Here is a 16,829-nt window from a genome sequence, read left to right on the forward strand (position 1 = left end):
TGCTCACTCTCAGAGGGGAAAGATGTGCTCACACTCAGAGAAGAAGGAATTGCTCACACTCAGAGGTGAAGTGTGTGCTCACACACAGATGTTAAAGATGTGCTCACACTCAGAGGGCTCACACTCAGAGGTGAAGAGTGTGATCACACCGATGCGAAGGATGTGATCACACTCAGAGGGGAAGTGTGTGATCATACTCAGAGAGGAAGGATGTGCTCACACACAGATGTGAAGGATATGCTCACACTCAGAGGTGAAGGATATGCTCACACTCAGAGCTGAATGATTTGCTCACAGACAGAGGTGAGGGATGTGCTCACTCTCAGAGGTGAGTGATGTGCTCACTCTTGGGGGGGAAGGATGTACTCACATTCAGAGGGGAAGGACATGCTCACACTCAGAGATGAAGTGTGTGCTCACACTCAGAAGTGAAGGCTGTGCTCACACTCAGAGGTGAAGGATGTCCTCACACTCAGAGGTGAAGGCTGTGCTCATACTCAGAGGTGAAGGTCACACTCACACTCAGAGCTGAAGGATGTGCTCACTCTCAGAGGTGAAGGATGTGCTCACATTCAGAGGTGAAGCGTGTGCTCACACTCAGAGATGAAGGGTGTGCTCACACTCAGAGGTGAATGATGTCCTCACACTCAGAGGTGAAGGCTGTGCTCACACTCAGAAGTGAACAATGTGCTCACATTCAGAGATGAAGCGTGAACTCACACTCAGAGGTGAAGGATGTGCTCACACTCAGAGGTGAGGTGTGTGCTCACACTCAGAGGTAAGAGATGTGCTCACACTCAGAGGCGAAGCATGCGCTAACACTCAGAGGGGAAGTGTTGGTGTTGTATGAATGAAGAGGTAATAAAAGAATGCTCCTTTGATTAACCAAGACCCATAGTTTATTGGTCACTCCACCTTCCTGACCATCTATAAACATTCGAATTACAGACAGTCTACAATGATGCCTCTGCAAGATCCTGAAAGCCCAGTGGGAGGATGGGTATTGCAATATCAGTGTTTTCTCTCTCAGGCCAACCTCGCCAGCATTAAGACCCTGGTTCCAGTCACTTAGACCCCTTTGTCCATATACCTCAGCAACAGTTGACCAAAATAAGCTCTGTATTCCGAGCTTCATCACAGCCGGGGAGCAGAGAAATGCATCTCGGACATTTTCAAAGCTTCATGACAATCATTTACCAAAGATCCCCCAAAACTCGAGCAGAAGTGTCTGTAAAGGTGGCCACCACATTGAGCAGCTGTGCTGAACCCTGCTGGAAATGAGGCCAAACAGCAGAAGGAAGATGTGAGAACCCAAAGCTGCTGCCCAGCTGAGAGTTCCAGGGCCAGCAGGCTGTGTGTATCCAGCACAGAACCCACAGCAGTGGAGTAACAGAAAGGAGAATGGATACTCACCGAGTTCACTCCTGCAGATCTCGATGTTGTACAGACGCTCCTAATGGTTGAGGATCCATCTATGTCATTTTGAAAAGTGCGGCCTCTGGAAAATGAAAATCAGCATTAGTTGAGCAAACATGCGAGCAGGAGTAAGTCATTTGCCCCTGAGCCTGCTCCACATTCAATAATATCATGGCTGATCATTTCATGGAGAAAGTGAGGTCTGCAGATGCTGGAGATCAAAGTTGAAACTTTATTGCTGGAACAGCACAGCAGGTCAGGCAGCATCCAGGGAACAGGAGATTCGACGTTTCGGGCACAGGCCCTTCTTCAGGAATTTCATGGACTCAGCTCCACTTACCCGCGCTCTCACCGTATTCCTTAAATGCTTTATTTTTCAAAAAAAAATCTACCCTACTTTTAAAAGTGTTTTGGTTAGAGTATTGAGTACAGGGATTGGGAGGTCATGTTGCAGCTGTACAGGACATTGGTTAGGCCACTGTTGGAATATTGCGTGCAATTCTGGTCTCCCTCCTATCGGAAAGATGTGGAACTTGAAAGGGTTCAGAAAAGATTTACAAGGATGTTGCCAGGGTTGGAGGATCTGAGCTATTGAAAGAGGCTGAACAGGCTGGAGCTGTTTTCCCTGGAGCGTCGGAGGCTGAGGGATGACCTTATAGAGGTTTACAAAATTATGAGGGGCATGGATAGGGTAAATAGACAAAGTCTTTTCCCTGGGGTCGGGGAGTCCAGAACTGGACGGCATAGGTTTACGAAGGGTCTGTTTCCATGCTGTACATCTCTATGACTCTAAGTAGCATCAACTACTTCCCTGGGGGAGGAATTCCATGGATTAACAATCCTCTGGATGAAGAAGTTCCTTCTCAGATCAGTCCTAAATCTGCTCCCTCTAATCTTGAGGCTATGCCCTCTTGTTCTAGTCTCACCTGCCAATGGAAACATCTTCATACTTCTACGATTCCCTTCATAATTTATATGCTTCTATAAAATTCCCCCTAATTCTTCTAAATACCAATGAGCATATTCCGAGTCTACTCAGTTTCTCCTCATGAGCCAACCTCCTCAACGACAGAATGAACCGAGTGAACCTCCTCTGCAGCCCCTCCACAGCCAGTATATCCTCTCTCAAGTAAGGAGACCAAACCTGCAGCACCCTATACAGCTGTAACATAACCTCCCTGCTTTTAAACTCAATCCCTTCAGCAATGAAGAACAAAATCCCTTTTGCCTTCTTAATTACCTGTCAGACCTGCAAACCAACCTTCTGTGATTCATGTACAAGGACACCCAGGTCCCTCTACATAGCAGCTTGCTGCAGTTTTTTACCATTCAAGTAACTGTCCTTTTCACTGCTATTCCTTCCAAAATGGATGACTTCACATTCAGCATAGAACAAAGAACATTGCAGAGCAGTACAGGCTTTTTGGCCCTCAATGTTGTGCCGACCTGTGAAACCAATCTGAAACCCATCTAACCTACACTATCCCATTTTCATCCATAAGTTCAACCAATGACCATTTAAATGTCCTTAAAGTTGGCGAGTCTACTACTGTTGCAGGCAGGGCATTCCATGGCCTTACTACTCTCTGAGTAAAGAAACTGCCTCTGACATCTGTCCTATATCTATCACCCCTCGTGCTAGCCATCACCATCTAAGGAAAAAGGCTGTCCCTGTCCACCCTATCTAACCCTCTGATTATCTTGTATGCCTCTATAAAGTCACCTCTCAACCTTCTTCTCTCTAACATAAACAGCCCCAAGTCCCTCAGCCATTCTTCACAAGACCTTCCCTCCGTACCAGGCAACATTCCAGTAAATCATCTTTGAACCCTTTCTAAAACTTCCACATACTTCCGATAATGCGGTGACCAGAACTGTACACAATACTCCAAGCGCGACCACATCAGAGTTTTGCACAGCTGCAGCATGACCTCGTGGCTCCAAAGTTCAATCCCTCTACCAATAAAAGCCCATACACCATGTGCCTTCTTAACAGCCCTAACAACCTGGGTGGCAACTGTCACAAAGTGAATCCCTTTTTTTTGTAAAAGCTGTTCCTTGGCTGAAGGAGACCGTGTCCTTGATTTTTTTTCAGTAAGTCAATAAATCAGGCCGGGCTCCGATCAATTACATTTGGTCCAGAGATGAAAAGGATTTTGAGAGGCCTTTTGTTTATATGTAAACAGATGAGACTTCAGGCCAAAGTGGTCATGTTTTAGAAGTGACCTGTACAATGAAAGGGGAGTGGTCAGCTCTCTAGCTGAGCTGAGCAATTTTAGTTCAGTCTTGAACTGGTTGGATGTTCAATAGGGAGATGTGTGGAAACTCTCTCTCTCTTTCTGTCCTTCAACTTCAACCTGTAAGCCTTTGTTCCATTTATACTGGGCTTTAAAGGAAGTTTGCTTATTGGGACTGTTGTGTATATCCAGAACAGCATCTTTGAGTCTAGTTTGGATAGACTGTAGGGACAAGATTAGAGTGGTGCTGGAAAAGCACAGCAGGACAGGCAGCATCCAAGCAGCAGGAAAATCGATATTTCGGGCAAAAGCCCTTCATCAGGAACGGGGCAGGGAGCCTCTGGGGTGGAGGAATAAATGGGAGGGGGGTTGGGGCTGGAGAGTATGGAAAATAAAGAACATGAAAGCATGGGTAGGGTTAAAGCATGAAGCCCACTGGCAATCTGTTCTGTGGAAGGCAGGATGGGATAACCATAGTGGAATTTTCTTACACCAATTAGCAGAGTAAGGTTAAGGCTGAAAGGTCACTATGATGAGATGAGATAACACAAGTAATAAAGCAAGTTTCTCTGTTAAGTGTTATTAATACAGGATTGGGACCATAAATATTTGGGACATGACATTAAAATATCTAATTAATAGTTAGTAAATTCAGCTTGAGACAGGAGACTATTGTAATAGACGGAATAGCTAAATATCTATCATGATAGGTTAGTCTGGGATGGAAGATCACTGTAGCAGAGGAAACAATAAATATCTTAGCATGATGTTAGAATAACATTAAGTAGAATGTACAACTAAAGAGATAATGGGAACTAACATCACTGGTCTATTGTGTAGCTAGAGTGAGGTACACCACTAGTTACTGATTCCTGATGAAGGGCTTTTGCCCGAAACATTAACTCTCCTGCTCCTCGGATGCTGCCTGACCTGCTGTGCGTTTCCAGCACCACACTCTCAACTCTGATCTCCTGCATCTGCAGTCCTCACTTTCGACTCGTCACTGATCGTCAACTAGAATAGCACTCATTTATCCCCACTCTTTGCTTCCTGTCAGTCAACCAATCCACACTAATACTTTACCCCTAACACCATGCATCCTTATCTTATGCAGCAGTCTCAGGTGTGGCACCTTGTCAAAGGCTTTTTGGAAATCTAGGTACACCACATCCACTGGATCCCCATTGTCCACCTTGCTTGTAATGTCTTCATAGAATTCTAAAAGATTAGTTCAGCATGATCTGCCCTTCATGAACTCATGCTGCATCTGTCCAACGGGACAATTTATTTTGAGATGTCCTGCTATTTCTTCCTTGGTAATAGACTTAAGCATCTTCCCCAGTACAGAGGTTAAGCTAACCAGTCTACGGTTCCCCATCTTTTGTCTACCTCCCTCTTGGGTTATCACTTCTATGAATACTGGTCTCAGCAGGTTCAGCAACATGGAGATTAAGGAGTATGAGTATTGTATTTGTTCCTTTACCATCTCAATGTGGTACATATGCCACTCTTGACACAGCCATCCCCTGCACTTATGGTACTGACAAACTGTTCCTGATTAGCGATACTATAACAGAGGCATTTGGTGTCTCTGCTACCCCAAGTATTGCAGGGTTCTTCTGCTTCAGTTTTGGTATCCCTGCTGTTGCAAAGTTGAATGAGTTGATGTTCACTTGAAAATAGAGAGTGTTTTCTGAATCTTGAAGTAAACTTCAATTGCAGGCTCAGCTGCACAAACAGAACGTTTGGGGCACGGGCACTTCCAAAATCGACACATGTAACAATTGGCTGTTAAAGGGATACCTGAGTTTTGGTTGCTGTTTTGAGAATAATTCAAATTTAAACAATTAGTTTAAATTATACCCAGGATAACTGTCCATCTAATATATTGTTCTCCAAGAAATTAGAAGACCCTCTCTCTCAAAAAAGGTACCTTTTCCTGTGAAACATACTCACAGTAAATGAAAGATGATGACTCAGAGAGATCAGCAGGTGGAAGACTGAAGACAGTGGGGAAGACAGAGACTGTGTGGACTTGAGATTAAGTTAGTGCAATGTTTAGTGTGTTTTTGGTACAGCTTGTTAATAAGATTGTGTTTAGTAAAGGGAAAGGATGTTTGGTTTGTGAATTGTTTTGTTTAGAGTTCACTATTAGAGTTAAGGAAATAAGTTGTTAATTTTCTGTAAATAGTGGCAATTAGGAGTTCTCTATCCCTCCCTCACATTTTACAGACTATGAAGTGAGCTGAGCTTTTCTGGGGCTTTGATTTTACAGATGGCTTTGGCCTCTGCATTATTACAGTTTGGGGGCTCATCTTCTGGGATTGGACAGATCTGGACAGATCATGTCCAGCATCTAGACGCATTTGAACAGGTTTGAACAGATTTGGGGTATGAAAGGTCCCAGTAGATTTTAAACACTTGGCGAATAGTGCCCTAGATCTTTAAATAAAATAGATGAGAAAAATCAGTTTAATTTTGGTTACTTGTGGTTGGTTGAATTAATAGCGAAGGAAAAACATCTTAACATTATTAAAGAGATTCTGGGGTTTAAAGATGCTTCCCAAAATTGCCAAGAAAGTTTAGAAAGACAGAGGAAGGCCATACTTTTAGACAGGTCAAGAGAGCAGTCTTGAGCTGGAAGATTGGATCTGGGGTAAGGTGGGGGAGGAGAAATGAGGAAACTGGTGAAATCCGCATTGATCCCGTGTGGTTGGAGGGTCCCAAGACGGAAGGTGAGGTGATCTTCCTCCAGGCATCAGGTGGCTAAGATTTGGCGGTGGAGGAGGCCCAGGGCTTGTATGCCTTTGGTGGAGTGGAACGGGGAGTTGAAGTGTCGGCCACAGGGCAGTAAGGTTGTTTGGTGCGTGTGTCCCAGAAATGTTCTCTGAAACATTCTGCAAGTTGGCATCCTGTCTCCCCAGTGCAGAGGAGACCACATCAAGAGCAACAGACACAGTCGGTGAGAATGGACATGCAGGAAAATCTCTGCTGGATGTGGAAGAATCCTTTGGGAGCCTTGGATAGAGGTGATGGGGGACGCAGTGGAATTGGGAGTAATTTTTACAGGAGGGGGAGTGGGAGGAGGTGTAGTCCAGGTAACTGTAGGGGTCAGTGTGTTTGAAGTAGATGTTCGTGTTGAGTCGGTCACGGGAAAGGGAAATGAAGAGGTCCAGGAAGGGGAAGGGAGGTGTCCGAGATGGTCACACCTGTAAAACGCCATCCCTTATTCCCAATTCCTCAGCCTCCGCTACGTCTGCTCCCAGGAGGACCAATTCCACTCCAGAACATCCTAGATGGCCTCTTACTTCAAAAGCCACATTATCCCCTCCCACATGGTCAACATTGCCCTCCAGCAAATCTTCTCCACTGCCCACACCTTCGCCCTTGAACCCCTCCCCTCTCCAATTGCAACAAAGACAGAACCCTCTGCTTCTGACCTTCCACCCCACCAACTTCCGGATACAGTGCATCATCCTCTGCCATTTCTGCCAGCTACAGTCAGACCCCACCACTAGTGATATATTTCCTTCCCCACCCCTATCAGCATTCTACAGAAACCATTCCCCCGCAACTCCATTATTAGGTTGACACCCTCCACCAACCCACTCTCCTCTCCTGGCATCTTCCCCTTGTTGCCACAAAACCTGTGCCCAAACCTCCCACTTCACCTCCATTCAAGGTCCCAAAGGATCCTTCCACATCAGTTTAAGTTATGCCCTAGGATACTAAAACTAAATTGAGTTTGAATTTATTATTTTGCCAACATCAAAAAAGTAAGAGGATGACGCCAGGGAAATCAGCATCTGGAAGAGTGAAGACACAGAAGATGTCATAACCACTGTATGGTTTTGAAATTAAGTTGATGTAATTTTAGTAAGTGTTTGATTGGAACAGCATATTGTTATAGAGCTAGAAGCAGATAGTAAGCAGTTAAGAGAAGAGGGCTTAGAGTTGTGAATAGTTGTTGAATGTTCACTTTTTGAGTTAAAAAATAAATTGATATTCATTTCTTTAAAACAGTGGAATTTGGGAGTTCCCTGTCACTCATATGTTAACAGATTACGAGATGAGGTGAGCTGTTCTTGGTGTTTGGTTTAATTAACAGAGACGTTCACCTCCATGTCGTAACAGTTACTGCTCCACAGAGTGAGGAATCAAATCCAGGTGCCGCAGATTTTGATGTGACTCATAATACATTAAATAATGAGGAAGTCCTTGAAGAATGGGATAGGATAGTGAGCTATCTGTCTCAGGAGCAAAGACCCCAGTTAAAAGGTTTGTTGCAGCAGTATGAGGACATATGCAGGAATAAGATTGGAGGACTAATATTAGTGTGCATGACGTGGAAGTAGGGAATGCTATTCCAATAAAATTATACCTCGACAGGCTTAATCCACTCAAGAATGAAATGGATGTGATGCTCAACAAAGACATAATTGAATTGAGTCAGAGTGAGTGAAGTTTATTGATTATACTAGTTACCAATCTGAAGGGAAATAAACAGTTTTGTGCAGTATCAGCAGGTCAATGCCAAAACTAAGTCAGACTCCAATCCAACACCAAGATTGGAGGACTGTATAGAAAATGTTGGACAAGCCATTTACATCAAGAAGTTGGACTTACTGCGTGTTTATTGGTAGATACTTTCATCAGAGAAAGTGAAAGAAGTTTCTGTGTTTGTAAACCCAGATGGACTAAATCAATTCAAAGTGATGGACCAGCCATATTCCAAAGACTCATGAACAGAGTTGTGGTTGGATAAAAAACTTGTGCCGTATATCTTGATGATGTGGTAATCTTTAGCCATTTATGGTACAGTTGGCAGAGCTCTTTGAATAATTACAAAAAGCATTCAGTATGATAAAACTGAATTCACAAAGGCAGAGGTGATGGTCTTGGGATATAAAATTGGTCATGGAAGGCTGACCCCAAGGAACACAAAGACAAAGGCCATCAAGGAATTTCCATGACTATCTTCAGAGGAACAGCTGGTTTGATTTTTGGGACTGAATGAATTCTCCTGGAACTTTATACCAAATATCAGCAATGTAGTGGCACCACTAACAGATTTGCTGAAGAAGAACACAGAATTTCGGTGGACAGAACAATGTCAGGGGGCATTGGTGAATTAAAAAGCCATACTAACACCACACCAGTTTTAGCTACACCAATTTTTTTGAAACACTTCAATGTTGCAATCAATGCTAATGGTATAAGAACTGGAGCTATATTGATGCAATAAGATGATGATGGAATTGAATGGCCAACTGGCTACTTTTCAAAAGAAATGCAATATCCACCAGAGAAAATACTCTATGATCAACAAAGAGTTACTGAGTTTCATGCTGGCCTTATAATATTTTAATATTTATATGATGAACAATGTGTACACCGACCACAATATTCTCATATTTTTTGGAGAGATTTAAAAGCAAAAATATAAGATTGTTTTGATGGAGTCATATCTTACAGACTTTTAATTTACAAATTGTACATATTGCGGGCTGTAAGAGTGTAATTGTATATAAATGTCATCCCAGATTTAAAAGAAACGGTGGAGATAAGATTGGACCAGATCAATTCCGACATTATACATGTGTGCAGAATTAAAATGAAAGGTATAACTAAGACTAACGACATATGTATTTCATGGTAATGGGATTAAGAAAGAGAAAAAAGATGAAGCCTATCTTTTCATTATGATGGTTCATTTGTTTCTCAAGGGGTGAGATGTTACGAAGTTGAATGAGTGTATGTTCATGTTAAAACAGGAAATGTTTTCTGAATCTTGAAGTAAACTTCAATTGCAGGCTTAGCTGCACAAACAGAACGGCTGGGGCACGGGCGGTTCCAAAATTGCTACATGTAACAATTCCTGATGATTCCTGAAGAAGGGCTAATGCCCGAAACGTCGATTCTCCTGTTCCCTAGATGCTGCCTGACCTGCTGCGCTTTTCCAGCAACACATTTCCATCTCTACATGTAACAATTGGCTGTTAAAGGGATACCTGAGTTTTGGTTGCTGTTAAACAATTAGTTTAAATAATGCCCAGGATATTAAAATCCAATCGAGTTTGAATTTATTGTATTGACAACACCAGACCAATGAGACAGTATGATATTGGGGGTATAAAAGTGCGTGCATTTTGAGAGTTGGTCAAGAGCAACTGTCACCAATCAGCAGAGCAACTGCTGTCAAGCCGGACAGCGAGCTGCCCAATTAACACCTTGCTCTTCCAGAAATTAGAAAACACTCACTATCAAAGATACCTTTTCTTGTAAAACATACTCACAGTAAAAATAATGATGAGGACCCAGAGAGATCAGCAGGTGGAAAATTGAAGACAGCGGAGAAGACAGAGACTGTGTGGACTTGAGATGAGGTTAATAAATGTGTTAGTGGAACAGCATGTTCATAGGATTGGGTTCAGTTAGGGGAAAGAGTTTTTGGTTTGAGAATAGTTTTGTTTACTGTTCACTATTAGAGTTAGGAAAATAAATTGTCATTTTTCTGTCAGTAGTGGAAATGAGGAGTTCTCTGTCACTCCCTTACATTTTCACAGATAACGAGGCTAACTTTCCTAAATGTTTTGTTCAAATTAACAGAAGGGTTTGACCTCCATTCATAACACTATCACTGAGCCAGCACCATCAGGCAATATGAAGTAGGAACAGAAGATGGCCATTCTTCGAGTTCTTTATACAAATGCACAGAGTCAAATTGGAAATGATGATACAGTAACCACAACAGAGGCATGGCTGCAGGACAATCAGGACTGGGAACTAAACACACCAGAATATAAAGTTAAAAATCATACAACACCAGGTTATGGTCTAACAAGTTTATTTGGAAATACTAGCTTTTGGAGCACTGCTTCTTCATCGGGTGGTTGTCAGGTGGAAGGAGCAGTGCTCTGAAAACTAATGTTTCCAAATAAATCTGTTGGACTATAACCTGGTGTTGTGTGATTTTTAACTTTGTACATCCCAGTCAAACATTGGCATCTCCAAATCATGACCAGGATATAATGTTTACAGGAAGGATAGAGAAAATGGCAAAGGTGCTGGAGTAACATCACTGATTATAAACAGAATCACCCCTATCCCACCTCTCCACCCCTATCAGCGTTCCGGAAAGACCAGTCCCTCCGCGACTCCCTCGTCAGGTCCACACCCCCCACCAACCCAACCTCCACTCCCAGCACCTTCTCCTGTAACTGCAAGAAATGCAAAACTTGCGCCCACACCTTCCCCCTCACCTCCCTCCAAGGCCCCAAGGGATCCTTCCAAATCCGTTGCAAATTCACCTGCACCTCCACACACATCATTTACTGTAGCTGCTGCACCCAATGTGGCCTCCTCTACATTGGGGAGAGAGGCCGCCTACTTGCGGAACGTTTCAGGGAACATCTCTGGGACACCCGCACCAACCAACTCAACCACCTCGTGGCTGAACACTTTAGCTCCCTCTCCCACTCCGCCAAACCCTCACCTCCTTCCACCTATCGTATTCCCAGCGCCCCTCCCCCAAATTCCCTCCCCCCACCTTTTATCTCAGCCCGATTGGCACACCAGCCTCATTCCTAAAGAAGGGATAATGCCCGAAATATCGATTCTCCTGCTCCTTGGATGCTGCCTGGCTTGCTGTATTTTTCCAGCACCACATTTTTCAACTAAGGAGCAAAGCCAGGATAGTACTAATGGGGGATTTTAATCTTAACATGATCGAGTGTTTTTTAAAGCTAAGCAAAGATCGGACGCTAGAATTTTGGATTGAAGTAAGACAGACTTTAACGGGGTGAACCGGAGATTGTCCGCAGTAAACTGGGAAGCTCTGTTAATCGGTAGGAAAACTGAGGAATGTGGAGAGTTTCAAAGAAACACCTATTGCCACTCAGAAGCAGTTTGTCCCCATGAGAATGAAAAGCTCCACCTGTCGATAGAAAACATACAAGGAGGTAAGCGACAGCATCAAATTAAAAGGAAGGGCATATAAAACCAGAAATAACATAACAGGTTCCACAGAATGGGACAAATATAAAGACCAACAAAGGGTGACAAAACATGAGAAGAGTGGCTGGAAAATATTATGAAAAGAAACTTCAATGGACAGAAAAGACAATGAGATGTGATGCTTTTAGTGATATAAGGGGAAAGGAGCTGGTTAGGGCCCACTGAAGGCTGGGAATGGGGATATTGTCAGTGACCATGGGGAAATAGCAGACATGCTGAATGATCATTTCACTTCAGTTTTTACAGCAAGAAGGAAGCACAGCTTACTGAAGGTCCCAAAGATATTAATAGAGGATGAAGGACATTGATTTAAGTAAATGATCAATAATCAGAAAATGATGGAACTGAAGAGTGACAAATCCCCAGGTCCTGACCGTTTCCAACCCCGAATGTTCAAGAAGGGAAGAAAGCACATTGCTGATACCCAAACCATAATCTTTCAGAGTCTTCTAGATTCAGGAGTTGCACCTCTGGAGTGGAAATTTGCTCATGTCACTCTACTCTTTAAGAACCGTGATAGAGGAAAACCAGAGAATTACAGACCAGTTATAGAATCATAGAGATGTACAGCACAGAAAAAGACTCTTTGGTCCAACTCATCCATGCCGACCAGATATCCTAAATTAATGTAGTCCCATTTACTAACATTCGGCCCATATCCATCCAACCTTCCTAGTCTTATACCCTTCCAGATCCCTTTTAAATGCTGTAATTGTACCAGCCTCCACCACTTCCTCTGGCAGCTCATTCCATACACGCACCACCCTCTGCATGAAAAGGTTGCTCCTTAGGTCTCATTTATATCTTTCCCCTCTCACCCTAAACCTCTAGTTCTGGAATCCCCCACCACATGGAAAATACCTTGTCTATTTATCCTATCCATGCCCCTCATAATTTTTAAAATCTCTATAAGGTCACCCCTCAGCTTCCAACACTCCAGAGAAAATAGCCCCAGCCTATTCAGCTTCTCCCTATAGCTCAAATCCTCCAACACTTGTAGATCTTTTCTGAACTCTCAAGTTTCACAACATCCTTCCCATATCAGGGAAACTGTAATTGCATGCAATATTCCAACAGTGGCCTAACCAATGTCCTGTACAGCCTCAACATGACCTCCCAACTCCTTGTACGCAATACTCTGACCAATGAAGGAACGCATACCAAAGCAATGCCTTCTTCACTGTCCTATCTACCTACGACTCCACTTTCAAGGAGCTATGAAGCTGCACTCCAAGGTCTCTTTGTTCTGCAACACTCCCCAGGATTTTAACATTAAGTGTGTAAGTGGATGTTTATGGATGTGCTGCCAATCAAGGGGGCTGCTTTGTTCTGGATGGTGTCAAACTTCTTGAGTGTTATTGGAGCTGCCCCCATCCAGGTAGGTGGAGAGTATTCCATCACACTCCTGACTTGTGCCTTGGAGATGGTGGACAGCCTTTAGGGAGACAGGAGGTGAGTTATCTCCGACACTATTCCGAGCTTCTGATCAGCTCTCATAGCCACAGGTGAGTCCTGTTGAGTTTCTGGTCAATGATTACCTCCAGGATGTTGATAGAGTGGGATTCAGTGATGGTAATACCATTGAATGTCAAGGCATGGTAGTTAGATTGACTACTATTGGTGATAATCATAGTGTGGCATTGATTCAAATGTTATTTGCCGCTTGTCAGCTTAGCCTGGATATTGTCCAGATTTTGTGCATTTGAACATTGGCTGCTTCAGTATCTGAGGAGTCGTGCATGGTGAACAATGTGTGATCATTGGTGAACTTCTGACCTTGTGGTGGAGGGAAGGTCATTGATGAAGCAGCTAAAGATGGTTGGGCCTCGGACACTACCCTGAGGGACGCCGGCAGAGATGTCCTGGAACTGAGATGACAGACCTCCAACAACCGCAACCATCTTCCTATGTCTCAGGTATGACTCTAACCAGTGAAGATTCTGCCCCTGATACCCATTGATTACAGTTTTGTCCAGGCTCCTTGATGCCACACTCGGTTGAATGCAGCCTTGATGTCAGGGCTGTCCCTCTCCCCTCCCCTCTGGAAACCAGCTCTTTTGTCCATGTTTGACCCAAGGCTGTAATGAGGTCAGGAGCTGAGTGACCCTGGGGGAACCCAAACTGGGCGTCACTGAGCAGGTTATTGCTGAGCAGGTGCTGCTTGATAGCTCTTTTGATGACCCCTTCCATCACTTTACTGATGATGGAGAGTAGGCTGATGGGGCGGTAATTGGCTGGGTTGGATTTCGTCCTGCTTTTTATGTACAGGATATACTTCGGCAAGTTTGCACATTGTCGAATGGATACCAGTCTTGGAACATCACTGAAACAGCTTGGCTATGGGGGTGACAAGTTCTGGAGCACGTCTTCAATATTATTGCTGCAATGTTATCAGGGCCCATCACCTTTGCAGTATCTAGCTTCTCCAAATGTTTCTTGATATCATATGAAGTTAATCGAATTGATTTAAGACTGGTATCTGTGATGCTGGGGATCACTGGAGAAGGCCGAGTTGAATCATCCACTTGGCACTTCTCACTGAAGATTGTTGTGAATGCATCTGCCTTAGCTTTTGCACTGATGCGCTGGGCTCCTCCATCATTTAGGATAGAGATGTTTGTGGAGCTTCATGAAGTGCTTTGAAAGGCTGCTCATGGCATTATTCAACTCCAGCCTCCCCACTACTCTTGACCCACTCCAATTTGCCTAACGGACCAACACATCCACATCAGATGTCATATCACTTGCCCTTCACTCCTCCTTAGAACAGCTATGCAAGAATCCTACTCATTGACTACAGTTCAGCTTCAATACTATTATCCCGTTGAGACTGATAACTAAATTTAGTGATTAGATTAGATTCCCTATAGTATGTAAACAGGCCCTTCAGCCCAACAAGTCCACACTGACCCTCCAAAGATTAACCCACCCAGACCCATTCCCCTACATTTACCCCTGACAAATGCACCTCACACTGTAGGCAATTTAGCATGGCCAATTCACCTGATCTGCACATTTTTTGGATTGTGGGAGGAAACCAGAGCACCCAGAGGAAATCCACGCAGACACAAGGAGAACATGCAAACTCCACACAGTTGCCAGAGGCAGGAATTGAACACAAGTCGCTGGCACTGTGAGGCAGCAGTGCTAATCAATGAGCCACTGTGCTGCCACTAAGCCACTGTGCTGAGTGATCTCAGATTAAGCTCCACTCGCTGCAACTAGATCCTCAGTTTCCTGACCCACAGGCCACAATCTGTGAAGATTGGGGACAATATTTCATCCTCACTAACACTCAACACTGGACCCCCCCCAAGGGTGCGTACTCAGCCCCCTACTGTACTCACTGTATACCCAAGACTGCGTCGCTAAATACCAGATTAGTGTCATTTACAAGTTCGCTGATAACACCACCATAGTTGGTCAAATTTCAGGTGGCGATGAAACAGACTACAGACAGGAGGTGGAAGACCTGGAAAAATGATGCACTGAGAACAACCTCGCTCTCAATGTTGGCAAAACCAAGGAACTCATTATTGACGTTCGGTGGGATGTTACTCATGTGCCCCCCTACACATTAACAGCACAGAGGTGGAACTAGTGGAGAGTGTCAAACTCCTGGGAGTGGTCATCCACAACAAGCTTTCTTGGACTCTTCATGTGGACGTACTGGTTACAAAGGCCCAACAACGTCTCTTCTTCCTCAGGCAGCTGAGGAAATTTGGCATGACGGTGAATATCCTCGCCAACTTTTATAGGTATGCCATTGACAGCATTCTGTCTGGATGTCTCACTACCTGGTACGGCAACTGTACCATTCAAGATTGGAGACAGTTACAGAGAGTGGTGAACTCGGCCTGGACAATCACAAAGGCCAACCTCCCATCTATAGAATCCATCTACCAGGCCCACTGTCAAGGAAAGGCCACCAGCATTCTAAAAGATCCACCCCACCCTGGCAATGTTTTTCTACAACCTCTACCGTCAGGGAGAAGGTACAGAAACCTGAACACATGCACCAGCCGGTTTCGAAACACTTTCTACCCTACTGTTGTTAGAATACTGAATAGACTCATAAACTCTTAGCATTTGCCTGTACCTGTGTTTTTGTTTTTGCCGCTGTTTACCTATTATTTACTGATCTATGCTTCTTAACTCTGTGATCTGCCTGTATTGCTCACAAGACAAAGCTTTCCACCGTGCCTTGGTACATGTGACAATAAATTCAATTCAATTCAATTCAATTCAATTTAATTCAATTTAATTCAATTCCAGTGAGCTGTTAAATTGTCCACCTCCATTCACGACTGGATGTGGAAGGACTGCAGAGCTTCGGTCTGATCCGTTGGTTATAGGATAGAGTCATAGATTCATAGAATCTGACAATACAAAGACAGGCCCTTTGGCCCAAAGTGTTCTGTACCGACCAAAATATCCATCCACACTAACCCCATTTCTCTGCACTTGGCCCATATCCTTCTAATCCTTTCCTATCTGTGTATTTGTCCAAATGCTTTTTAAATGTTGTTAATGTACCCGCCTCAACCACTTCCACTTGCAGCTCATTTCATAGGTGTACCGCCCTCTGTGTAAAGAAGTTGCTCCTCGGGTTCCCTTTTATTCTTTCCCCTCTAACCTTAACCTGATACCCTCTAGTCCTCAATTCCACAACCCTGGGAAAGAGATTGAGTGTATTCACCTTATCCATGCCTCTCATGATCTTATACACTTCTGTAAGGTCCCCCCTCAGTCTCCGATGCTCTAAAGACAAAAAGACTTTTCCGTCCCTAACCTCTCCCTATCGCTTAGCTCTGACTATCACTTGCTGCTTATATTGTTTGGCATGTAAGAAGTGCTGAAAAATGTGTTGCTGGAAAAGCGCAGCAGGTCAGGCAGCATCAAAGGAGCAGGAGAATCGACGTTTGGGGCATATGCCCTTCTTCAGGAATGAGGAGGGTGTGCCAAGCAGGCTAAGATAAAAGGTAGGGAGGAGGGACTTGGGGGAGGGGCGTTGGGAATACGATAGGTGAGGGTGGCAGACCGGAGAGGGGGTAGGGGCGGAGAGTTTGGGAAGAAGATTGCAGGTCAAGAAGGTGGTGCTGAGTTCGAGGGTTGGGACTGAGACAAGGTGGGGGAAGGGGAAATGAGGAAGCTGGAGAA

This window comes from Chiloscyllium plagiosum, chromosome 1 (genome assembly GCF_004010195.1).
Source record: "Chiloscyllium plagiosum isolate BGI_BamShark_2017 chromosome 1, ASM401019v2, whole genome shotgun sequence".
Lineage (NCBI taxonomy): Eukaryota > Metazoa > Chordata > Chondrichthyes > Orectolobiformes > Hemiscylliidae > Chiloscyllium > Chiloscyllium plagiosum.